General features: G+C 36.0%; 1 long non-coding RNA gene across 1 annotated transcript; it reads left to right on the top strand.

Annotated features, from left to right (window-relative positions):
• The first annotated feature begins 770 nt into the window (after window positions 1-770).
• Window positions 771-11,123, top strand: LOC109266681 (uncharacterized). Its single transcript, XR_002079815.2, has 3 exons — window positions 771-1,233; window positions 2,799-3,076; window positions 10,899-11,123. It is a non-coding gene; the product is annotated as an uncharacterized LOC109266681 (long non-coding RNA).
• Window positions 11,124-27,259: the final 16,136 nt, after the last annotated feature.

The following is a 27,259-nucleotide window of genomic DNA, read 5'->3' as shown; positions in this document are numbered from 1 at the left end:
AAAATTTACATAAAAGCAAAAATATAGTAAAAAATTTAAATAAAAATATGTTAGTAGAAATTGCAAATAAAAATGAAGTTTTTCTTTCTGCATTCAAGAAAAAGAAAAGAAACAAAAAAGAGAAAAAAAAAGATAATGAAATAAAAAGAAAATTGTTTGAAAATTTGAAAAGGTGAATACACTGAAGTAGACTAAAATAAAATGATGGAAGTAAAATAGAATTTGAAAAAATTTACACAAAAGTAAAAAATATAGTAATAAAAATTAAAGAAAAATATTGTTAATAAAAATTGAAAATAAAAATGAATTTTTTCTCTTTCTGCATTCAAGAAAAAGAAAAGAAGTGTAAAAGAGAAAAAGAAAAAAAAAAGAAGGAAAGAAATATGAATAGATGAACCTGGTAACAGATTGAAGTAGGACTGGAATTACTTCATTTTCCCCTATATGTCAGTCTAGGTAGTGCTTTATGGTCCATAAGCTAAATAGGCGGTGAGACTTGTGTTCTTGAACAGCGAAGTTGGCCCAGTTGGGCAGGGCTCCGTGTGACGGCTCCGCTCTCCACTAGATGGTGCTGCTAGCCTACTGGGGTGGAGTTTTGCGGGGCTCCTAGGTGCGCATGTGCATGCGTGGGAATGGTGAAAATGGCGCCCCCAGCTACCCAGTCTGTTCTCCCGATCAGCAATCGTGTACCCATCCTCTGTCTTCAGCTTTCATCCACTCCCTGCTTTTTCACTCTCTGTGACCAGGCCCCAGGTCTCCTGAGTTTTGTCTCAGATGCGGCTGCTTTTCCCGGCCCCTTACTTCTGAAGGACTGCGGCTTTGACCCGTTCTGCCCCTCTGCGGGAGGGTCTCACCAAGCAATGGCTGAATGAGCAATGGCTGAATGTCGGCTGCACCCAGGAACGCTTGCTGGACCCTGCTGCTGCCAGTGCCCTGAGACTGCGGCCAGGTGCCAGCCCGCCCCAGAAAAAGTTCGCCAGACAGTGTAACAGCAGCGTTTCAGGGATTATGGAAGATCACAACACACATTTGGCACCAGGCTTCACCCTTAACGACCTTGTTCCAGCACCAGTGAATGTGGCTGTTTTCTGGGGTCTGCTGGGACCAGGTGGCTTCAAGAGTCTCTACCAAATGTCCTTCCAGCAGTGGAACCGCTTTCCCCGTGTGGCCCAAGAACCTCCTAGATCCCACTCTGTTCCTGGGGATTCGCCCTTCCCATCAGAGCACCGCCAGGTATGGAGCTGCGGAGTTGCAGACTTTGCTCCCCTTGTTTACAGCCTTAATGGAATTTAAACCCTCTCCTTTCTCCTTTCTCCCTTTTTAGTTTAGTCCCTGCGGCTGTTCCCAATTTTCCACTTTCACTCCAGCTGCTTTTGGGGAGGGGTGGTTTTCCCGTATTCTCCCCTCTCCCCCCCCCCCATCTCTGTTCCCTACCCTCAGTGGCTTCTCCCTCCCCAAATTCACCTCTCTGCACCGTGTACCTGCTGAATTCTGTGGCTCAGGTTGTGCAGATTGTTGTGTTAATCCTCCAGTCAGTTTTTTAGCTGTGTAGGATGGTTTAGTGTTGGTCTGGCTGTATTTCATGGACGCGAAACACACAAAAAACTTCCATGCTGTTCCATCTTGTCTCCTCATGTAGCTCATTATTGTTTTATATGGATTTATTTATATATGGATGACATCATTCTTTAAGTATTCTTCTGTAGCTTTATCCACCTCATAGTATGTTCATGAGATTCCTCCTTATTGATTTATGTAACTTTGGTTCATTCAGTTGCACTCTTGCATAGCATTATGTAAATTTATCACAATACATCTATCTAACTCCTTTTAATGGAAAATTTAGTTTTGCCTTTATAAATAGTCCTGCTGAGAATTCACTTTTGTTTTTTTAAATATATGTCCACTTATGTTTACAAGCAAGAGTTTATTCAGGGTGTATATCTAGGAATAAAGTTGCTGGATTAGGGAGTTACACCTTCACGTTTATTAGTTATTGCCAAAGTTTTCTTCAAGATGGTCTTATGGATTTGCATTCTTACCAACAATATGCAGGTGTTAGCTTTTATCCACATCTTTGCCAGCACTCAATATTGTTAGAATTCTTAGTTTTTACCAATACAACAGTTGTGAAAAGTATTTTATTGTACTTTTAATTGGCATTTTCCTATCACTGAGATAAATCATCTTTTAATAGGCTTATTGGCCATTTGAGATAAACCTTTGGGAAATTCCTCATTTATATCCTTTTCCTATTTTTTATTGGATTGATGCGTAAGAGTGTATATATATGTATATATATAATCTGGATAATGTATATATATATGTGTGTGTGTGTATATATATATATACACATATGTATATATATGTATATATATATTCTGGATACTAATCCTTTCTCAGTTAAATGTGTTGCAAATATTTTGTACCAAGTCTGGGACTTGCCTTTTTATTTTTAAATGATCTTTTCTGACTAACAAAAATTTTTAAATGATTGTGTTATCAAATTTGTCTTTTTTTATGATATTGTGTCTAGGTTTTTAAAAGTTTCTCTTTTGAAGTCACAAAAATATCTCCCTTATCACCCCCTAAAATTTTAGAATTTTGCCTCTCACATTGAGGTGGTGTATTGGTACAATCAGGAAAGAAGGACCACTAGGAATGATGTAGAATAGGTATTTATTTAGAGACTTGACCTTCTGTCACTGTGGAATCTGGTAAAAAGTCTTGTTTGTGTTGTTGTTTTCTGCATTTGGTACTGATCCTACTGATCCTGCATTTGCTACTGATCCTCCCAGAGTACGCAGTAGGGAAGGAGTGACAGATGTGAACTTTGGAGAGGTGGCATAACCAGAACTATGCAGAACAAGCCGTAGCCTGCCTTTTTTCTCATTGGGCATCATTAGCCTCTCCCCATTTTCAAGCCACCAACTTGCAACTGAGGAGGCCCTGCACCTGGCTGCCACTGTTGTCACAGCTACAATGGCACCTGATCCAGGATATGGAAAATTTTAAGGAAGATATCCTATTGGAGCTCAAGAATATGTGGAATTCTGTTACTGCCTATGCCAACAAGGTCAGCCACCAAATTGCAAAAATGTGTAGTAGCCATGGTAGGGCCTGGCCTACCTTGACTTTCTGAGAGTAAACATGGCTCCTACTCTCTTCCTCCTCTCAAATCTCAAGCAAGTTTCTCTGGTGACCAAACTTAACCACTAAAGTGCAGAGAAAGTAATTCCAGGAAACACAGTTCAGTTCAGCCAAGTTGACTTGTTACAAAGATTGGTACAATCAGGGAACAGAACCACTAGGGATGACATAGAATAGGAGTATATTTAGGGACTTGACTTTCGGTCACTGTGGCATCTAGTAAAAAGTCCATTTTTGGTTGTATTTTCTTCATCTGCTGATCCTAAACTCATAGAATTTATTTTGTGTATTCTATGGAGTGGCAATTCAAGTCTAATTTTTTCCATGTGGATAACCCCAGCCCCGTGTGTTGAATACTCCATTTTATCCCCCATTGATTTGCAACACTGATTTTGTAATACATTAAATTTCATTATATATTTTGTTCTGGAATATTTATTTTGTTTCATTACTATTTGTTGATTTCTGTGTTACTGCCTCACAGTTGTAATTACTGTGGCTTTATGATAAGTCTTAATATCTATGGTAAAATAAGCCACCATCTTATTCATTTTCATTAGGAGTATTTAGTTTGACCTTTTGCTGTTACATACAAATTTTAGAATCACTTTGGGATTTTCATTGTAATTATTTTAAGTTTATATATTAATTTGACATCTTCATGATATTGAGCCATTTGGTATATAAACATGATGTAGCACTACAAATATTTAGTCTTTCTTTAATGCTTTCAATAGTTTTGTAATTTTCTCCTTTAAATTCATGCACATATTTATTCCTAAATGCTTTTATTTATTTTTTTAAGTTTGTTTATTTATTTTGAGGGAAAGAGAACATGGGAGGGGCAGAGAGAGAGGGAGAGACAGAATCCCAAGCACTCTTCACACTGCCAGCACAGAGCCCAATGTGGGGCTTGAACTCATGAAGCATGAGATCATGACCTGAGCTGAAACCAAGAGTCAAAAGCTTAACCAACTCGGCCACCCAGGCACCCCTATTCCCAAATACCTTTAAAATGCTGTTGTTGTTGGAATAATATCTTTTAAAATGATATTTTAAAAGTTTTGTTCATAATCTATGGAAATGCAATTGATTTATGTATATTGATCTCGTATCTAGGAGTTTTCTGAACTTTTTATTAATTCTAATAATTTATCTACAGACCCTCTTGGGCTTCCTATATATATCACTAACACGTCTGTAAATAAAGGCTGTCTTAGTTCTTCCGTAAATTATTATTCTTAAGTGCAAATGAATTATGATAAATATATTTATATCATAAAATATATATCACATATCACATATAAGCATAAATAAAGATAAATATTATTCTTACATCTTTATATATCCCAGACTTCAGTATAATGTTAAATAGAAGTTTTGGTGATTACATCAATGTTTGATAAGAACTGGCTTTGCTTTAATCATGGTTATGATTAAAAAATCCTACCTGTAATCTATTTGCACAATTGCTTAATGTTTTTAAAGGGTAATATTTGAAACCAAAACAGCTACAATATTTTTGTGTGAAAGGCACTGATATTTATACTTGGATAGTTGCCATTTTTTGCAGCTACAAAGCTTTACATTTACAAAATATATTTTCTCTCATAATAAATATAATCCTTTTTTGATGTATTTTATATCACATATGTCTCTGAGATAATAAACATTTTGCAAACAATTTACAATAGAGTCCATCTCTACTGCACCTACTGAAAGTATTACATTGATATGAAAATCAGTAATATTTTGCTAGTTTGCAAATGTCACAGTATTTGCAACTAAAAATACTACATGTTTTATATAAAACTATATGATGCTTGAAGTTTGGGCTTGTTAAATTGTTCATGGTTCACACAGTACTTCCTTTTAAGTTTTAAGCATCCCTTTGAAAATATGGCATGCTGACCCTCTTTGTATCTAGAGATGCAATTAAAAATAATGGCCTAAATATTCAAGTAGTAGAGAATGTTGGCAATTTGACACTGAGACTATTCATTTGACCTTCTTTTGTGGCTTGCAGGCATGCAGTTTGTTTTTAAATGGATGGCATGTTAAAGATCTGTAGTCATGTCATTTTTTTCCCTGACAATTAGTAAGATATAGAAGGAGAAAACTTTTATAAAGAGAGATTCCAACTAGGCTACTACCCACAGATCAATAACATCAAGTGTTTCCATAATATAAATATGCTCCCAGCCTATCTCTAGGGATTGAAGAGAGATCAGCTTTGTATAAACAGGTTTTTCATTTGATGAGTAGACAATAGATGAAGAAAAAAAAAGTGTGCTGTGGTTCTTCATGGAGTGTCTCTGGGGTTTGAAAATGATTTACAGATACAACCAATTAAAAGACAAGCTAGTTAAATATCCCATAATCTGTATCTCTGGAAAATTCTGTATTGCATCTCAATTTTTAAAGAATCAGGGAGGTCTTCTCTGACTATCCATATGAAGTTAAATACCCCATTTTTATTCTCATAATATTTTTCTTTGGTAAAGTGTATCATGTTTTTTAATTGAAAATAAATATGATTTGTTTAATTTCTGATCATCTGGATAATTGTTAGCTCTATGAGGTCAGAAACATATCTATCTTTTAAACTAATGTAACCCCAGAAACTAGCACAGTGGCTATTTAATAAATATAATGACTTAATGAATAAATGGTGAAAAACTAACTACTGTTATTTCTTGGGAAGGAAATATTATCTAACTGCCTTTAATTGCAACAACACAAAATTTTGGACTAACCTAGGCATGAAAAGGATATCTTGGATGAATATTGGGCAGATCATAGAATTAAAAGAAATAGTGAGGCAACAATCAGAAAAGTTTTAGGAGTCTAGGATGCGGAAACCCATGGACAGTCTCCAAAAGGCACTGCAGTCAAAGTCAATCAAACATTTTTAGTTTTAATGTCATTTTAAGAGGATTAAAATTCTAGGGAAAGAATAGGAAAAAAAATGTATTTCTTTGAGAAACTGAGAGAATCAAAGAGAAATTCAGTCTCTGTCTCTCTGTTTCTCACCCCTCACTTTCCCCCCCGACCCCACTGTGTGTGTGTGCATGTGTCTCCCTCCTTCTCTTTCCTTTATTTTATATGTACTCACATACTTAAGGTTTTCCCTGCTTTTTATTGTTTCTTTTTTGTTTTAAAGTTTATTTAATTAGAGAGAGAGAGAGGATGAGTGGGGGTAGGGCAGAGAGGGAGGGAGAGGGGGAATCCCAAGCAGCCTCCGCACTGTCAGAGCAGAGCCCCATATGGACATGAACTCACAAACCGCAAGATCATAACCTGATCTGAAATCATGACCTGAGCTGAAACCAGGAGTCAGATGCTTAACTGACTGAGCCACCCAGGCACCCCATTATTCCTTCTTTTTGATTTAAGTTATTATCCGTTGAAATTTCCTTTCAGTCTGAAGGACTTCTTTAGTTTTGCTTTGTTTTGGTTTGGTTTAGATCAAATTTGTCAGTAATGAATTCTCTCAGTTTTATTTATATGGGAATGGTCATTATTTTAGTTACATTTGTAACAACAGTTTTGCCTAGGATAGTTTTGATCTAGAATTCTTGATTAACTGTTTTTTCCCCAGTACTTTAAATTACACCACTGTCTTCCAGTCTCCTTTGTTTCTGAGGAAGAATGAGCTTTTAATTATGTTGCTGCTCCCTTGTATATAATATTTTATTTGTCTTTGTTTTTCAGCAGTTTAAATATGATATGTCTAGGTGTATACCTCTTTGTGTTTATTAAACTTGGGATTCAGAGGACTACTAAAACTAATAAGCATTTATAACAAGATTGAAGGATACAAAGGTAACATACAAAGGTCAATTACTTTCCAATATACTAACAATGAACAAATGGAATTTGAAATTAAAAATACAGTATCATTGGGGTGCCCACATGGCTCAGTTGGTTGAGTGTCTGACTGTTGATTTTGGCTCAGGTCATGATCTCATGATGTGGGTTCGAGCCCAGAGTTGGGCTCTGTGCTGACAGCATGGAACCTGCTTAGGATTCTCTCTCTCTCTCTCTCTCTCTCTCTCTCTCTCTCTCTCAAAATAAATAAATAAACATTAAAAATGCAATATCGGGGCGCCTGGGTGGCTCAGTCGGTTAAGCGGCCGACTTCGGCTCAGGTCATGATCTCGCGGTCTGTGAGTTCGAGCCCCGCGTCGGGCTCTGTGCTGACAGCTCAGAGCCTGGAGCCTGTTTCAGATTATGTGTCTCCCTCTCTCTGACCCTCCCCTGTTCATGCTCTGTCTCTCTCTGTCTCAAAAATAAATAAACGTTAAAAAAAATTTTAAAAAAATGCAATATCATTTATATTCGCACCACCAAAAATGAAATAGGTATAAGTCTAACAAAATATGTACAAGATCTATATACAGAAAACTACAAAACATGATAAAAGAAATCAAAGAAGAACTTAAATAAATTAAATGTATGATGTTCATGGATAGGAAGACTCAATATTATAAAGATGTTAGCTCTTTCTGACTTGATCTAGAGACTCAACACAATCTCAATCAAAATTCCAGCAGGTGATTTCATGGATATCAACAAGTAGATCTTAAATGTTATATGGAAAGGCAAAAGATCCAGATAGCCAACACAATATTTAAGGGGAAGAACAAAATTGGAGAACTGACACTATCCAACTCTACGACTGTAAGGAAAAACTGTTTCTCCCTATTCATGACTCATCAGCCCTTCTGATACCACATGTGTGGGTATCTCAATTCTTTGCTGACACAAACTGAATGTCCTACAATTCAATTCAAATCTAACATTGTCCACCTGGAATAAGCATCATATCCCACTGTTTAAGTGCTCAGTCCCATAAGACAGCCCCTCTCTCAACTTCAGATGCCCATCACAAGTCCAGGTTATCACCTGTGCTTCTGATTGACCAGCTATAAATTGGAAGTTCCCATGACCCCCTCTTCAGGTTTGATAATATGCTAGAATGGCTCATGGAACTCAGGAAACAGCTTACTTACTAATTATTGGTTTATTGCAAAAGGATACAACTCAGGAACAGTGGCTAGAAAAGATGCACAGGGCAGGATGTGGGCAGGGGCATGAAGCTTCCATGCCCTCGTCAGGCATGCTATCCTTTCAGTACCTCCACATGTTCATGAACTTGGAAGCTCTCTGAACCCTGTGGTTCAGGGATTTTTATAGAGGCTTTATACATAGGCCTCATTGCTTTCAAGCATACCTCAGAGACATTGAGGGTTTGGTTACAGACCACCAAGTAAAGCGAATACTTCAATAAAGTGAATCAAATGAATTTTTTGGTTTCCCAGTACATACAAAAGTTATCCGTACACTATACTGTAGTCTATCAAGTGTGTAGCAGCCTTATGTCTTAAAGATGTATATAATTTAAAAATTGTCTCTTGCTAACAAATGTTAACCATAACCAGGGCTTTCAGCAAGTCATAATCACTGATCATAAATCACCATAACAAATATAATGTTAACGAAAAAAATTGGACTATTGTGAGAATTACCAAAATGTAACACAGAGACATGAAATGAGCAAATAATGTTGGAAAGAGGATGCTGATAGACTTGCCACAAATCTTTAATTTATGGAAAATGCAGTATCTGTACAATGAGATAAAACAAAGCCCAATAAAATGAGATATTCCTGTAAATCACTGGCCATTGATGATTAATTCAATCTCCAGCCTCTTCTCTCCCACTTTCTAAGCTGGGAGTTGGGGCTGGAAGTCCCAACCTTCTAATCACAGGTATTGTTCCTTGGGAACCGGCTCCTTATCCTTATGGGCTTTCCAAAAGTCATCTCATTAACGTAAACTCAGGTAAGGTTGAAAGAGACTTCTTACAAATAACATTCCTTTCACCTTACTGCTCATTAAAAAAAAATTTTTTTAATGTTTATTTTTGAGAGAAACAGAGCATGAGTGCGAGAGGGGCAGAGAGAGGGAGACACAGAATCCAAAGCAAATTCCAGGCTTTAAGCTGTCAGCAGAGAGCCCAATGTGGGGATCCAACCCATGAACCATGAAATCATGACCTGGGCTGAAATCAGACACTTAACCGACTGAGCCACCCAGGTTCTCCCTACCTTACTCTTCTTATCACTTAGGAAATGCTAAAGATTTTAGAAGCTCTGGGTCAGGAATGGGGATGAGGACCAAATATACACTTCTTATTATAAATCACACTATCACAAAGATTTACCATAAAACTATATTAATAAAGACAGTATGGTATTTGTGAAAGAATAGACAAGGTATCGATGGAACAGAATAGAGAGCCAAGCAATTGACCGACATAAATCTAGTCAACTGGCTTTTGACAAAGGAACAAGACAACAAATTGGAGACCAGATATTCTCTTCAACAAATGGTGCTGGAATAACTCAACATCACATACAGAAAATGAATTTAGACACCTTTCACGAAAATTAACTCAAAATTGATCATAGACCTGAATGTGAAATATAAAACTAAATAACTCCTAGAAGATAGTGTAAGAGAATATCTAGATAACCTTGGGCATGGTGATGACTTTTTAGCACAACACCAAAGTCATGAAATAATTGATAATCTGGAATTGTGCTTTGCAAAAGACATTCTTAAGAGAATGAGAAGACAAACCATGGACTGGGAGAAAAGTCATCACACCTCCACAAATTATTCTTCAGATACTTTACATATTTACTAAAATTCTTCTCAAAGTCCACTCTCTACTGTACCAAGTACTAAAATCAGAATTTAGTTCCCTAGTACCACATAACAAGATGCTCCGTAATTTAGCAGCTTAAAAACAATACTGATGTTGCATTTTTCAGCCAACATGTGCACAGAGATGCACATTGGGTCCCTCAGATAGTGTTGTCCTATGGCTGAAAGATAATATTTAAATAGCCTCTGAAGCAGCTGGATAAACATTAGTCACAGAAATATATGTACAATGTATTATTTCTAGATCTATTTTGTCCAACTGTATTCATAGGAAGCAAGTCAGAGAAATGTACAAAGTATAATGTGTGTATTTTTTTTTTAAACCCAGAAGCTATAGAGAAATGAAGGATTATTCATCACTGCAATTCATAACTGCAAATGGACATTTTTAAACTGGTGAATTCTCTATTCTGTTAGCATGGATATTAAGTGATTTGTTGATTGAGTCCTATTTATATTTGCTGGACAGCTCAAAGGAAAGTAAGACTATTTTATTAAAAATCTTCTGTTGTTTACTAAAAGGAATAACAAAGGTTCAACAAAGCTATTGTCATTTTGAATTTGGGTGTGATGGATGAGGGCAATGGTGGGACAGGAGGGGGAAGGAATCTCTTAGAAATTGCTGGAGATTTTTAGTAATATAAATGATGTGCAACTAATCTAATTTAATTAAATTTAGAATCATAACAGACCCCTTTGAAGAGCTAGTGAAATGCATTTCTTTTGTATATCTCCTGACTGTTGAAATGCAGTACATTAAAATGAATAAGAACAATAGACAGTTTCAACTAATCTCATCTGCAACTCCATCTGATCCAATGAGAAGATTTTAATTAGAGCTGGACTTCATTCAAAAAGAGGAACTATTGTAACAAGCCATAATTAAGTTGATTTCTTCCCATAGAGCATAGGTCGTACATTCACTTTTTAAAACATTGTGTTTGGTTCTCTAATGTCTTTAATATTTCTGTTTATATTCATAATAAATTATGGATTTTCTTTTTTTCTATGCAGGCATTATTCACTCACCTCAGTGATGGTCTGCCCAGTAATATTTCATCTTTAGAAACTTTTGGAGACCTTCCCTTCCTGAATCATTCTCATTTTTAATCATATGAATAGATAAGAAACCATGTTGCAAAAGTCCTATTATACAATTTCACCATTGATATACAACAAATATGCACTACGTTTCTGTTTTCTTTCACCAAAAATAAAAATAATTAACCATGAATGTAACTTATTAGCCTAATTTACTTGAGAATGTACAGTCCACACACACACATACACAAAGCATCATATATGCTGCAGTGGTAGCTGTTTGAAGGCCTGAAGTATAAATACAGAGAAGAAAACCTGATATATATTTATACATGGTATGCATTTATGCCTGAGATGTTCTAGCAAATTCTTATAGAATAACAAAGCAATTTGTTCAAACGATGACTGCTAATTAAAACAGTTTTGTCCAAAGACACAAATAAATGATGTAATAATAGCTCCTAGATTGAAATGACAGTGCTTTTCATAATTACTTGGCTAGGTAGGGGGTCAGTACTCCATGGTCTCACAAAGGAAATTGTTGGTTGTTTACCCTTTTCTTTCTTCTATTCTCATGTTCTTTTTAAAAGCCTCAAGCCAAAAAACTTTTTATGACAATTGTTTTTATTTCAAGAACTCTGAGGCATTTTTTTTTCTTTCTTAGATTTGATTTTCAAGTAATCTCTACACACAATGTGGGGCTCAAACCCACAACCCCGAGATCAAGAGTCACATGCTCTAAACTGAGCCAGCCAGGGACCCTTATTTCAAGAACACTGATTTTTTAAAAATATTTTTTGTTATTTATTTTTGAGAAGGAGAGACAGAATGCAAGTGAGGGAGGTGCAAAGAGAGAGGGAGACCGAGTCTAAAACAGGTCCAGGCTCTGAGCTGTCAGCACAGAGTCTGATGCAGGGCTTAGACTCACCGAACTGTGAGATCATGACCTGAGCCAAAGTCGAGTGCTTAACTACTGAGCCACCTGACTGCCCCAAGAATTGTTTTTAATTATTTAAATTAAATTTTGAGTCTATAAAATAATATTTATAAAATATATGTATAAAAGACAATACATATGTACCCATCAAATAGTTTTCAGAAAAATTATTTTGCCATTTACTTGGCAGTCTCCTGTATGTTCTCTCAAATCTTAATCTTTTTCCTCTACCACTGTTCTGAATTTTGCATTTGCAATACCCTTCCTTTCCTTTAGTTTTATTCTCTACTTTTACCCCTATACAATATACAATGTTTACTTTTGAATGTCTTTTATAACTTAGTCATACTTTGTATATTTGCTTTTAATTGACTTTTTTTCTGGTCAATCTTGTGTTTCTAAAACTTATCTATGTTTTTGCATGTAGCTGCAATTTATTATTTTTTACTTATTATTTCAATTGCTACATAATCTTGTAACATATGAATATCCTAACATTTATTTATTCATTTTACTTCAGTGGATATTTTGTTTGTTTACAATTTTCTGCTACTACAATGTTGCTATTATATTCTTGAACAGTTGCCTGGGGCATATGTGTATAAGTTTGTTTAAGATATAAAACAAAGTGAAATTGCTGTATCACAGTTTAGGAATATTGCCTTTATAAAATGATGTTAAATTATTTTCTAAAGTGGCTGTACTTTTTAACTTTGGCCAATTTTTCTGGTATGAAATGGGAATTCATTGGAGATTTAATTTCTAGTTCCCTAATTCTTAATAAGATTGAGCATGTTTTATGTTTATTGAATGTTCAGGTTTCTTCTGCTTCATGTTCTTCAAGTCTTTTTTCTTTATGCCCTTCCTTTTTTTTCCCTCCATGATTTAAAAATGACATATTCTGTATAAAAATTTTTTGTCAGTTAGAGTTTTCAATTAACAGCTCATATTAATAGTTTTAATTTTCATTCTGTTTATACTAACTTTATTAAATAGAAGTTTTTATTTTAATTTAGTTAAATCTATCAATTCCTTTCCTTTCAAATTGAACTTGATGTCTTATTTAAGAGGTCCACCTCTACCCAAAGGATTTTATATATTGTTTTCCCGAAATTTTATTTTTACTTTTACTATTTAGGGCTTTAATTATATGAAATTGATTTTCATTATGGTGTAGGGTAGGAAAACAACCTATTTTTTTTTTCATTGATGCAGATTTGCCACAACACTATTAAATGAGTAAACCATTCTTTCCTTCTGATATAGAGGGACAATTCCGTCTCACTCAAGTGTATATAATTATGACTTGATTTCTTGGCTCTTTATTTTGTTCTATTGGTAATTTTCTATTCCTAAACAGTACTACAATGTTTTAATTACAATAAATTCATAAGTCTTAGCATATGGAAAGAGGAATATCCTTTTATCTTTACTTTCAAAGTGTCTGGACTATTCTTGGCTATTTGTCTTTCATATACAAAATAGCTAGTTAAAATCCCATAAACTAAGCATAATACAATTCTGATTAGAATAGCAGTGATTCCTTGGGTCAATATGTAGAGAATTAACATCTGTGTAATATTGAATCTACCCATTTATGAAGAGGCATATTTACCATTTATTTTATATTTTTCAATATAGGCATAATAGTCCTAAATGCTTATGCATGTAACAGAACTTCAAAATACATGAAGCAGAAATTGATAGAGGTGAATGAAGAAATAGGCAAGTTGAAAGCAGTGGTTGAAGATATCAGTGCCTCTCTCTCAATAATTGATATAGCAAGTTGATAGAAAATCAGTAAGGACAGAGAAGATTTGAACAAAGCTATCAACTAAACTGACCTAATTTTTATCTTTAGACTATTACATTCTACATGAGCAGACTATAGACCCTTTTCAACTGTACAAAGAACACTTATTAAGTCACATCACAATCTGGACCACAAAACAAGGGTCAATGAGTTTTTAACATATTCAAGTCACTCAAAATATGCTTTCTGACAACAATGAAATTAAACTTAAAATATTCAATAGAAAGATTTCTGGAAAATTCCCAAGTATTTGAAATTGAAAAACACACATCTAAATAAGCAATGGATCAATGAAGAAATAAAAATAGAAATTAGAAATTATTTTGATCTGAATAAAAATAAAAACAATATATCTTACTTGGTGAGATGTCATTAAACTGTACTTAAGGGCAAGTTTATAGCATTAAGACTAAATTTATAACACTTCTAGAGAAAACATAGGAGAAAACATTTTTGTCTTTGCCTTAGGCCAAGATTTCTTAGGTATGACAACAAAAATGTAAATCATAATCTATAAAAGAACAAATTAATAACTTGGGCTTTATCCAAATTGAAATCTGAAAATTCGAAAGTCACTGCTAAGAATGAAAAGAAAAGCCATAGACTGGGAGGAAATCATGCATTTCCTGAAGGACTGCATCTAGAATTTATGATAATCTCTCAAAACTCCTTCATAAGGAAAAAAAAAAGCCACATGTGGGCAAAAGATTTGAACAGGCACTTCATCAAAGGACAAGCAGGTGTACTTTTTTTGTCTTCTGTTTTTTACTGAATGCATACTTATTTTATTTATTTTTCCTTATTTTTTTAAATTCAAGTTAGTTAACATAGAGTGGAGTATTGGTTTCTGGAATAGAACCCAGTGATTCACCACTTACATATAATGCCCAACAAGTGCCTTCCTTAATGCCCATCACCCATTTAGCCCATCCCCCCACTTCCATCCCCTCCAACAACCCTCAGTTTGTTCTTTTCTTTAAGAGTCTCTTATTATTTGGCCCCATCTCTGTTTTTATCTTATTTTTTCTCCCTTTCCCTATGTTCATCTGTTTTGTTTCTTAAATTCCATACATGAGTGAAATCATATGATATTTGTCTTTCTCTGACTGACTTATTTCACTTAGTGTAATACCCGCTAGTTCCATCCATGTTGTTGCAAATGGCAATATTTCATTTTTTTTTATTGCTGAGTAATAATCCATTGTGTGTGTGTGTGTGTGTGTGTGTGTGTGTGTGTGTGTGTATCTTTAACCATTCATCTTCTTTAACCATTCATCAGTCGGTGGACATTTGTGCTCTTTCACAATTTGGCTATTTCACAATTTGATAGTTGATAGCACTACTATACACATTGGAGTACATGTGTCCCTTTGAATCAGCACTTTTGTACCCTTTGGATAAATACCTAAAAGTTGCTGAAAGATCAGATGCTGTTTTGCATTTGTTAGCAATAAAATATTTAAAAACATTTTTTTGATGTTTATTTTTGAGAGACAGGGAGAGACACAGTGTGAGTGGTGGAGGGGCAAAGAGAGAGGGAGACACAGAACCTGAAGCAGGCACCAGGCACTATGATGCTAACACAGAGACCAACATGGGGCTCAAACTCATGAGTCCTGAGATCATGACCTGAGCCTAAATTGGACGCTTAACCAACCAAGCCACCCAGGCATCCCAGCAATAAAGTATTTTTAAATTAAGATTTATACATTGTTTTTTTTTAGAGAAGATACTATTGCACATTTAATAGATGACAGCATAGTGTAAACATCACTTTTATATGTACTAGGAAATAAAAGCATTTATTGATTTATTGTTGTATTGTGATATTCACTTTATTGTGGTGCTTTGGAACTGAACCTGCAATATCTCTGATGTATGCCTGTATATAAATGGGAAATACAAGGAAATATCACAATGAGATGTTATATCACTATGTATATTTTAGAGTAAATTTAAAAAGACTGATTATGCCAGTTCTTGTCAAAATTCTAGAGCATCTAGGACACTCAACTTTTGCTGCTTGGACAATCATTTACTGAAATGATATCTCCCATTTTAATTGAGGGTTTTTCTTGTAATATTCTGCTTTACATTTGTTAGGTTATGTTATTGGGTGCATAATATTTAAGTTTTTTATCATGTAATGTTCTCTTTTTACTAATTTTTGTCTTAAGGACTACCTTATCTGATATTAATTGCTGCATCAGCTTTTTAAACTTGGCATTTCCTTTGTTTTTATTTTATCCTTTTATGTTGAGCAGGCATGTATTCCTATATTTGGAATGTACTTGTAGATAGTATAGAGCAGAATTTTAAAATACAGCTTGAAAATTCTTATATTTTTATGGGACCATTTAGTCAATTTGCATTTTTTCCTAATAAATCATAATTTAATATCTAACATAGTATAGTATGCTTTTCATTGTTCCTTTTATCATCTTTTTCTCCATTCTTGCCTTATAGCAAATAGATCTTTTTCTCATCTCAATTTCTTTTGTTAGTTTAGAAATTTTTACATATCGAATTAACTTACCAAAATTGGAGAATAAATATTTCTTTTTATTTTAAATAGTACCAGGTCCATAGAACACTTATTTTTAATAAATTTAACTTATTTTAAAATTAATTTTTATTTGATTTTTCAAAAATTAAGATGATATTTCAAGTCACTTATTAGAGATGTGACAGATGTTCCCACCCATAATTTGATTTATTTTCAAATTTTCAAACATTGTCCTCTTTTTTCTTTTCTTATCTTTCCCTTTTTTCTCTAATCTATCAAGCTCCTTTCAACCACAAGACCAGAACACACCTAAAATCTAGCATCTTTTATTTGATTTTTTGTGTTGTCTTTAATTTTTTAAATTTAATTTTTTTTTACCTTATTAATTCCTTTTCTTTCTTCAAAATAATGACACAAGGAATTCACCCAAAAAGAAAGAACAGGAAGAAATGACAGCCAGGGACTTAATTAACACAGATACAAGCAAGATGTCTGAACCAGAATTTAGAATCACAATAATAAGAATACTAGCTGGGGGTGAAAACAGATTAGAATCCCTTTCTGTGGAGTAAAACCTAGTCAGGATGAAATAAAAAATGCTATATCTGAGCTACAATCTCGAATGGATGCCGCAGTGGCAAGGATGGATGAGGTAGAGCCGCGGATCAGCAATGTAGAGGACAAACTTATAGAGAATAATGAAGCAGAAAAAAAGAGGGACACTAAGGCAAAAGAGCATGATTTAAGAATTAGAGAAATCAGTGACTCATAAAAAGAAACAACATCAGAATCATAGGGGTCCCAGAAGATGAAGAGAGAGAAATAGGGGTAGAAGGGTTATGTGAGCAAATCATAGTGGAAAACTTTGCTAACCTGGGGGAAAGACAGACATCAAAATTCAGGAAGCACAGAGGACTCCCATTAGATTCAACAAAAACCGACCATTAACAAGGCATATCATAGTCAAATTCACAAAATACTCAGGCAAAGAGAGAATCATGAAAGCAGCAAGGGAAAAAAAGTCCTTCACCTACAAGGAAAGACAGATCAAGTTTACAGCAGACCTATCCACAGAAATTTGGCAGGCCAGAAAGGAGTGGCAATTCAATGTGCTGAATCGGAAAAATATGCAGCCAACAACTCTATCCAGCAAGGCTGTCATTCAAAATGGAAGGCAAGATAAAAAGTTTCCCAGACAAACAAAATTAAAGGAGTTCATGACCACTAAACGAGCCCTACAAGAAATTTTAAGGGGGCTCTCTGAGGGGAGAAAAAACAAAACAAACAAAAAAAAGACCACAAACAACAAAGACTAGAAAGGACCAGAGATCACCACCAGAAAGTCCAACTCTACAGACAACATAATGGCAATAAATTCGTGTCTTCCAGTACTTACTCTAAATGTCAATGGACTAAATGTTCCAATCAAAAGACATAGGGTAACAGAATGGATAAGAAAACAGGATCCATCTATATACTGTTTACAAGATACCCACTTTAGACCTAAAGACACCTTCAGATTGAAAAGTAAGGGGATGGAGAACCATCTATCAAGATAATGGCACCAAAAGAAAGCTGGAGTAGCCATACTTATATCAGACAATCTAAACTTTAAAATAAAGACTTTAACAAGAGATGAAGAAGGGCATTATATCATAATTAAGGGGTCTATCCACAAAGAAGATCTAACAATTCTAATTGTTAGATTAGAATGTAGGACCCCCAAATATATAAATCAATTAATCACAAACATAAAGAAACTCATTGATAATAATACCATAATAGTAGGGAACTTCAACACCCCACTTACAACAATGGACAGATCATCTAACAGAAAATCAACAAGGAAACAATGGCTTTGAATGACACCCTGGACCAGATGGACTTAACAGATATATTCAGAACATTTCATCCTAAAGCAGCAGAATACACATTCTTCTCCAGTGCACATGGAATGTTGTCCAGAATAGATCACATACTGGGACACAAATCAGCCCTTACAAGTACAAAAAGACTGAGATCATACAGTGCATATTTTCAGACCACAATGCTATGAAATTCAAAATCAACCACAAGAAAAAATGTGGAAAGATAACAAATACTTGGAGACTAAAGACCATCCTACTAAACAATGAATGGACTAACCAAGAAATTAAAGGGAAATTAAAAAGTACATCCGAGCCAATGAAAATGATAATAGCACAGTCCAAAACCCCTGGGACGCAGCAAAGGCCATCATAAGAGGGAAGTATATAGCAATCCAGGCCTTCCTAAAGAAGGAAGAAAGGTCACGGATACACAACCTAACCTTACACTTTATAGAGCCAGAAAAAGACAGGAAATAATAAAGATTAGAGCAGAAATTAATGCTATCAAAACAACAACAATAACAACAATAAAAACAGTAGAACAGATCAATGAAACTAGAAGCTGATTCTTTGAAAGAATTTACAAAATTGATAAACACTAGCCAGTTTGATCAAAAAGAAAAAGGTAAGTACCCAAATAAATGAAATCAAGAATGAAAGAGGAGAGATCACAACCAACACAGCAGAAATGCAAACAATAATAAGAGAACATTACAAGCAATTATATGCCAATAAAGGGGACAATCTGGAAGAAATGGAAAAATTCCTAGAAACATATAAACTACCAAAACTGAAACAGAAAAAAATAGAAAATTTGAACAGACTCACAACCAAAAAAGAAATAGAATTAGTAATCAAAAATTTCCCAGAAAACAAGAGTCCAGGGCCAGATGGCTTCCCAAAGAAATTCTACCAAACATTTAAAGAAGAATTAACACCTATTCTCTTGAAGCTGTTTCAAAAAATAGAAATGGAAGGAAAACTTCCAAACTCTTTCTATGAAGAGTTGATTCCAAAACCAGTCAAAGACCCCAGTAAAAAGGAGAACTATAGACCAATTTCCCTGATGAACATGGATGCAAAAATCCTCAACAAGATACTAGTCAACCAGATCCAGCAATACATTAAAAAATTATTCACCACGACCAAGCGGGATTTATACCTGGGATGCAGGGCTGGTTCAGTATCTGCAAAACAATCAATGTGATACATCACATCAATAAAATAAAGGACAAGAACCACATGATCCTCTCAATAGATGCAGAGAAAGCATTTGACAAAATATAGCATCCTTTCTTGATAAAAACCCTCAAGTAAGTAGGGATAAAAGGATCATACCTCAAAATCATGAAAGTTATATATGAAAGACCCAATGCTAATATCATACTCAATGGGGAAAAACTGAGAGTTTTCCCCTGAGGTCAGGAACAAGACAGGGATGTCCACTCTTGCCACTGTTATTGAACATAGTATTGGAAGTCTTAGCCTTAGCAATCAGATAACACAAAGAAATAAAAGGCATCCAAATTGGCCAGAAGGGGGCCAAACTTTCACTCTTCACAGATGACATATTACTTTACATGAAAAACCCAAAACATTCCACCAAAAAAAACTGCTAGAACTTATCCATGAATTCAGCACAGTTTCAGGATATAAAATCAATGCACAGAAATCGGTTGCATTCCTATACACCAATCATGAAGCAACAGAAAGAGAAATCAAGGAATGATACCATTTACAATTGCACCAAAACCATAACATAGGAATAAATCTAAGCAAAGAGGTGAAAAATCTATACACTGAAAACTTAGAAAGCTTATGAAAGAAATTGAAGAAGACACAAAAAATGGGAAAAGATTCCATGCTCCTGGATAGGAAGAACAAATACTGTTAAAATGTCGATACTACCCAAAACAATCTACATATTCAATGCAATACCTATCAAAATAACACCAACATTTCACAGAGTTAGAACAAACAATCCTAAAATTTGTATGGAACCAGAAAAGACGCCGAATAGCCAAAACAATCTTAAAAAAGAAAACCAAAGCAGAGGCATCACAATCCCAGAATTCAAGCTATACTACAAAGCTGTAATCATCAGGACAGTATGATACTGGCACAAGAACAGACAGATCAATGGAACAGAATAGAGAACCCAGAAATGGACCCACAAACATATGGCCAAGTAATCTTTGACAAAGCAGGAAAAAATATCCAATGGAATAAAGACAGTCTCTTCAGCAAATGGTGCTGGGAAAACTGGACAGTGACATACAGAAAAATGAACCTGGATCACTTTCTTATACCATACACAAAAATAAACTCAAAATGGATGAAAGACCTAAATGTAGGACAGGAAGCCATCAAAATCCTAGAGGAGAAAGCAGGCAAAACCTCTTTTATCTTGCCCGCAGCAACTTCTTACTCAACACATCTCTGGAGGCAAGGGAAACAAAAGCAAAAATGAACTACTGAGACATCATCAAAATAAAAAGCTTCTGCCCAGCAAAGGAAACAATCTGCAAAACTAAAAGGCAACCGACAAAATGGGAGAAGTTATTTGCAAATGACATATAAGATGAAGGGTTGGTATCCAAAATTTATAGAGAACTTACCAAACTCAACACCCAAAAAATAAATAATCCAGTGAAGAAATGGGCAAAAGACATGAATAGACACTTCTCCAAAGAAGACATCCAGATGGCCAACCGACACGTGAAAAAATGCTCAACTTTACTCATCATCAGGGAAATACAAATCAAAACCACAATGAGATACCAGCTTACACCTGTCAGAATGGCTAACATTAACAACTCAGGCAACAACAGATGTTGGTGAGGATGTGGAGAAAGAGGATCTCTTTTGCATTGTTGGTGGGAATGCAAGCTGGTACAGCCACTATGGAAAACAGTATGGAGGTTCCTCAAAAAACTAAAAATAGAACTATCCTACGACCCAGCAATTACACTACTAGGCATTTACCCATGGGATACAGGTGTGCTGTTTCGAAGGGGCACATGCACCCCCATGTTTATAGCAGCACTATCAACAATAGCTGAAGTATGGAAAGAGCCCAAATGTCCATCGATGAATGAATGGATAAAGAAGATGTGGTATATGCATAAAATGGAGTATTATTCGGCAATCAAAAAGAATGAAATCTTGCCATTTGCAATTCTGTGGTTGGAACTAGAGGGTATTATGCTAAATGAAATTAGTCAGTCAGAGAAAGACAAATATATCACTTCACTCATATGATGATTTAAGGTACAATACAGATGAACATAAGGAAGGGAAACAAAAATAATATAAAAACAGGGAGGGGGACAAAACATAAGAGACTCTTAAATATAGAGAACAAACAGAGGGCTACTGGAGAGATTGTAGGAGGGGGGATGGGCTAAATGGGTAAGGGGCACTAAGGAATGTACTCCTGAAATTATTATTGCACCATGTGCTAACTAACTTGGATATAAATTTAAAAAAATAATAAATTATAGAAAGTAAAAAAAAAATAATAATTGTCAATATTGGTGACACTGCACATAAGTCAAGAGGGTGTGTAAAAGTTTGTTACTCATTTAATGAGGTTTTGTGGAGAGAGTAGGACAAAGCTCCTAAGCTGGTTCCCAAATGTCTTGAGAGTTCAGGTGAGGGAAACCAAGTAGGCTTTTCTTTGCAGTTTTGGACTGGGGTAAGGGTTTTTGTGTACTGGCCAGGGTTCATGTGATTTGAATATTTTGCCAGTTCCAAAGGAAGAAACAAACGTACTTTCTTATCAGACTGCCTGATACAGGTAGGAAAAAGGAGAAAAGAGAAAAGAGAAAGGGGCTTGAAAGATGTGAGCAGTGAAGCATCAAAAATGGAATCAGACTCTTTGTTACAATTTATCTTTGATATTTGACTGATGACTAAAATGTGCCATGTTTCATTTAATTGAATTTGATCTCATTTAAGTAAGACATTACAGTGCTTTATGAGGCCTGTAGCCTGAAACTAGTAAGAATGTTGAAAGTTCTATTGAATTCTTTGTTGAAGAGCCCCGCATCATATATTTTGGGAAAAGAAATACGTGCCTTGGTCACTATCAATATTGTCTGGAACTCCACAGGAGATAAGGAGTGAAGCCTTATCTGAGAGAAGCCTTGTACTGTGGCTTTAGCATGTGCAGAGATATGTGTAACCTTAATTTATATTTTGAATATCTGTGAAGCAAGAGATACCCAGATTTCTTTATTCCAAATGGAAAATCTTGAATAAGGAATTGTTGCTTCCATTAGACTTAACCAGACCCAGGAGTCAGTAAAAATGTACTGATGAGGATCACTGTTGGCCAAGGCATCCCATGTTAAGATTGCTGAATAAGTTTAGCCAGTTTTGCTAATTCCTGAGTTCCATTCTCAGTCTGGAACATGCAGTTAAAGGATAAGAGGCAGTAACTCTCCATAGAACTCCATCTTGTGTAACAGTGGCTCTACGAATGTTATATAAACTCCCTTAGATGCTATCCAAAGGATACCAAGGGGCTTGTCAGGAAGCTAAGGAGAGCAGAAGAGGGATGACCTCTGCCATCACTGTGGCATTTGGCAAGGGAATAAGAAGAAGACAATACCCCTCCCCACCAGCCCCCCACATGTGACACAAGCAAGAGTCCAGATTTGGTTCCATCTCATAAGAAGGAGACTTTAATGATCATGCTGAGCTCGTGGGGTACTGCTCCCACCATCCAAAGCATCATCCACATATGGAAAGTCATAGGCTCATGTCCTGTAAAGTCTCTGTTTTCAGGAAAACTCAGTGTGTAGCCAGCAATTGCCACTTTAATGGATGTACAATGAGGCCACAGAGGGCAGTTTCTTGCACTGGAAGCCCATGTGCACCTTATGGCCATCATGGGTAGACCAGGGACTACAGGAGGATTGAAAGGAGGTTGCCAAAGCTCCTAGAGTGCAGAAGGCTTTAGGGTACACTAATGGATGTGCCTATTGTATTGCAGTTTGGACAGATTCTAGAAACTTTTGTTGTAGAAGTTACCATTCATAGTGGACTATGTATAACATAGTATTAAGTAATATTTGTAAACTGGGAGTATGTTGTCTCCAGAACCCAAAGAAAAGACTTGGACTTGTTTTGGTTATCCTAGTTAGAAGCTATTCCTTCTTTACTTCCCTTCGCTATTGTCTGCTCAGCTCAGGACACCTTGCCACTGCAGCTGCCCATGTTCCCCATATGTCTGGGCTCACTGTGAGGCAAGATGCTGCTCATTGAGAATGTGGTCTCACTCTGAGGAACAACAGTCTGGGACTACAGCCATGAAAGAGTTGCAGTAGCACTCTGGTCTGGGCCCTCATTTTGCTTGGCTCCATACAACCAGTCAGGCATCAGGAAAACACCAAGAACAAAGGGATCCTGAATTTTCTCAAGTACGTCTCATCAGGCAGGTGAGTTTGAACCCAACTTCAGGGTCTTTGATAACTGCCAGACAAATGTGCACAGATGCACCAGATCTTTCCCTTCCTTCAGAAGGCCCGGCTGAGCCAGTGAACACGGGGCTCCTGACTGACCCTGACTTCATCACCTGATCTCCAGTGAGCAGAAACAATGTCCTCTGGAACTTTAAGAAGTTCCTGGTTGGACCAGACAGTGTGTCTGTGCAAAGGTATAGCCACCACTTTCCAACCAGCAACGCGGAACTGGATATTGAAGCCCTGGTTTACCAGGCTCCCCACTGTGCTTAGGGTTTCCCTCCTAACCCTGCTGGTTTGCAGGCACAGCACCGCTGTGAGGAGTGTGGGTGAAGGGGAGGGTTCATCCAAGGGGATGAAACATCCAATGTTTCCTCTAGTCTGAGTGGAGAAATGCTTGATGTCCAGGAAAATCCTCCAACACAAGCACTGTTCCTGTCTATCCCAGTCTCCTCCGGGCAGACCAAGTAAACAGACCCTAGTGTCACAGACACAAACGAACAAAACATCATGGGTACTGAGATAGTCAATAGCTATTTTTTGACAGAGTAAGAGATGGAGCAATTTTCAGGAATTTATCTGAAGTGGTGGGGCTTTGTACTAAGTATGGGACAACAACCTGTTTCCTGTTCATGAACCTGTTTATGAGTATATATATGTCCTGAATGAGTGTAAGAAATGAATCACCTTGGAGAAGGATGTCATCAGTGTCATGGCATACCTGTACTCCTGAAGAAACTTAGATGCCTTTAGGATGGTACCTGCAAAGATTTTGTATGATCCTGGGGATGCTGAGATAGCCTGTGGGTAGCCAGGAAAGCATGTATCCTTGTGTCTCCTAGAAGATGAAGGCAACTGCATCTGAAAGGCTATTGAAATAGACACAGAATAGACACAGAATTGACGCAGAATTGTCTATTGAATAGACACAGAACATATTAGCCAAATCTATGACTACAAAGTATTTACCACTTGCTGATTGAGTAGAGTAAGTAATTTTAATAACATAGTGTATGGGGTGCTGCTTAACTGGTGGAATGATAACATTAACATTATGCAATCCACTATTAAGTGCCATTCATTCTTTCTAGGTTTAAAAGCAGGCCAAATTGGGCTGTTAATTAGAGAAGCAGTGGAGACAATCACCCCTTCTCTAATAGGTCTTATACAATAGGTTTCGATCTAGAAGACTCGTTTTAATTTATACTGGACCATACAAACTATTTTATCTGGGCAGAAGATCCATAGGGTCTCATTTTATTGAGCCAATTGTGAGTGCCAAAGACTTAATTTAATTTTAATTTATTGCTCATTGGGTTAGAGCAGCCATGACCACTATGGGATACTTTAGAACATTGGACACTATGACTACAGGGAATTTAAACAAGGCAATGGTTCCTATGGATAAGGTAAGGCATTCCTATTTATCCTCTATTTTTATGTTTAGAAACTCCCCTGACATGACAGAGATGCCTTGTTTAAATTTAGTGGGATCTCCAGGAATAAGTATAATTACAGCCCCCATAATGATTAAGGCCATGATGTTTTGCTAATTGGTAATTTCAGCAGATGTTAAAGTTAATTCAGAAACTATATTGTAGAAACAAAATGCCAAGCAGCAAGCAACCTTTTATCATTTTGTTGTATAAATCTTTTTAGTGAATTTTGGATTTTCAACTGGGTCAAATTTTGGACCTCTGTTTCCATTTTTTTTATTTCCTCCTCCTATATTCAGGTTTCTGGGGGATTTGGGGGGTCCTTTTTGGTTGATTACTAGACATATTTTGACAGAGGACTGTGTCCTCTCTGCCCTGCTCATATTTGTAGGTTTCTCTTTCCAGAAAACCTCAAATCAGTATTTGTTAGCTTTTTTTTTTTTAAGATTTTCACAGATAAATTCACATTTTCTCAAAACTCTAAGAGGAATGGTTCCTCTAGAATGTATTAGGTTTGCTTCTTCCAGGAACCTGGGACCCCAGTCTAGCTTACTAATTTAGTCTAGTTACTAAATTAATTTATTCACATGGAGTTTGTTTGCACTCCCCACATAGTATGCATTTTCATTCCAAAGCTTCTTTGAGATTTTGGGGTTAGGAATTCTTGAGGAAGATATTTTCCCATTTCTGTTCCGTGTGAAAATTTGAGGCAAGCAACTTTGTTTGTAGTATTCTTGGTTTATCTTTAAATTCACTCCTATAATGAGGTTGTAGACCCACAGGCTTTGTATACTGTGCTCAATGTCCCTTGCGGCCTTGAAAATCAAAGCTGAAGTTCACCTCATTCATCAAATGATTTTGAGAAAAGTCAAATAAAGTGCTCAGTAATGCATCTTGGATTCTTCCTTCTCTTAATTTTTGGTCTCATTATATTTAATGCTCTTTTAAGCTTATCAGTGCATTTAGACAAATTGATGGTTGATGCAAATGTTTTCAGTCACTATGCTTAGTTTACTTTTTATTTTTTATATATATCATTATTATTTGCAATTCTCATAGTCAACAGTAAGAAGCCTTTTTGAGTGAATGAGGTTTTTCATGTATGTACATCTGGGCCTTCCTTTTGTTTAAGAACTACTCTTAGAAAAGAAAAGATGGAATTCTAAGTGTCTGGAAAAATGATCCTACATAATGCACATATAGTAATTGCTTTTGTTACTTTCGAAAATCCACATTACCAGTTGAATTTAGATACACTCTTCTGAATTTATTAAAAAGTGACAGTGGTTTCTTTAAAAATGAAACCATTAAATGGTTTCTTTACATGGTTTCTTTACTCTTCACCTGCAGTATTTCTTATTTATGGAATTGTTTTTGTTTGAGATATATGTGGATAACAGAATATTTTCTTCTTATCACAGAGCGATAAGAAATTTGATCTCAGAGACTTTATGTGCACATAAGAAGTGTGTGGCAGTATTATACTGAGAAAGGGCAATGAATTTGCTCCCCTGCCCCCGGATTTGTGTCTTTTATAGTGCTTTCACACAATAATGCTGGGCTTTGGCATATGAGAGTTTTGGTCAATGAGACATCAGCAGAAGTGATACAAACAGAAATTTAAGAGTACTTCCTACTCCCTACTGAGGCCTACTCTCAGAATTGTTTCTGGAGGAATTCAGTAGCCATGCTGTGAGCTGATCCTAGCTTTTCAGACAAAGGGAGGTCATGTGGAGGGGCTCTCCAGGGTACAAACTCACAGGGAGCTAGCAACAATGAGGATAACAGGCCTCCAAGCAGCAGTCAACTCCAAGACCCAGGTATTGTGAGAGAGCCTTTCAGACCTTCCAGCCCTGCCTATTGGGGATACAGGCAGCCTTAAAGTGACCTTAGTGGGTACTGTATGGAGCAGAAAAAGAGCTCAGTCAACTCCAGAAACATGAAAAGTAACACATGCTTGTTGTTTCAAGCCATTCAGTTTTGGAATATTTGATCATGCAGGGATTCATAAGAAACATGTAAGAGGTTTAATTCAGCCCTGTGTACTGGGAAATTTTGCTTTCTCACATTAAAAAGCCAAAACAAATATGCATTTCCTTCATTCTCTAGTATGCTTTTCATTTCCAAAGTACTGTGAAATCTTTATTAAAGTACAAATTTGAGACCTTTTCCACAGCATCTCTCTTTCACCAAGATATCTTTTTTAAATGTTTATCTTTGAGAGAGAGGGAGAGACAGAGGGTGAATAGGGGAGGGGCAGAGAGAGAGGGAGACACAGAATCTGGAGAAGGCTCCAGGCTCCAGGC

Source organism: Panthera pardus, unplaced genomic scaffold, assembly GCF_024362965.1.
Source record: "Panthera pardus isolate Hobbes unplaced genomic scaffold, ASM2436296v1 HiC_scaffold_11, whole genome shotgun sequence".
NCBI lineage: Eukaryota > Metazoa > Chordata > Mammalia > Carnivora > Felidae > Panthera > Panthera pardus.
This window is presented reverse-complemented; position numbering and strand designations above follow the sequence as displayed.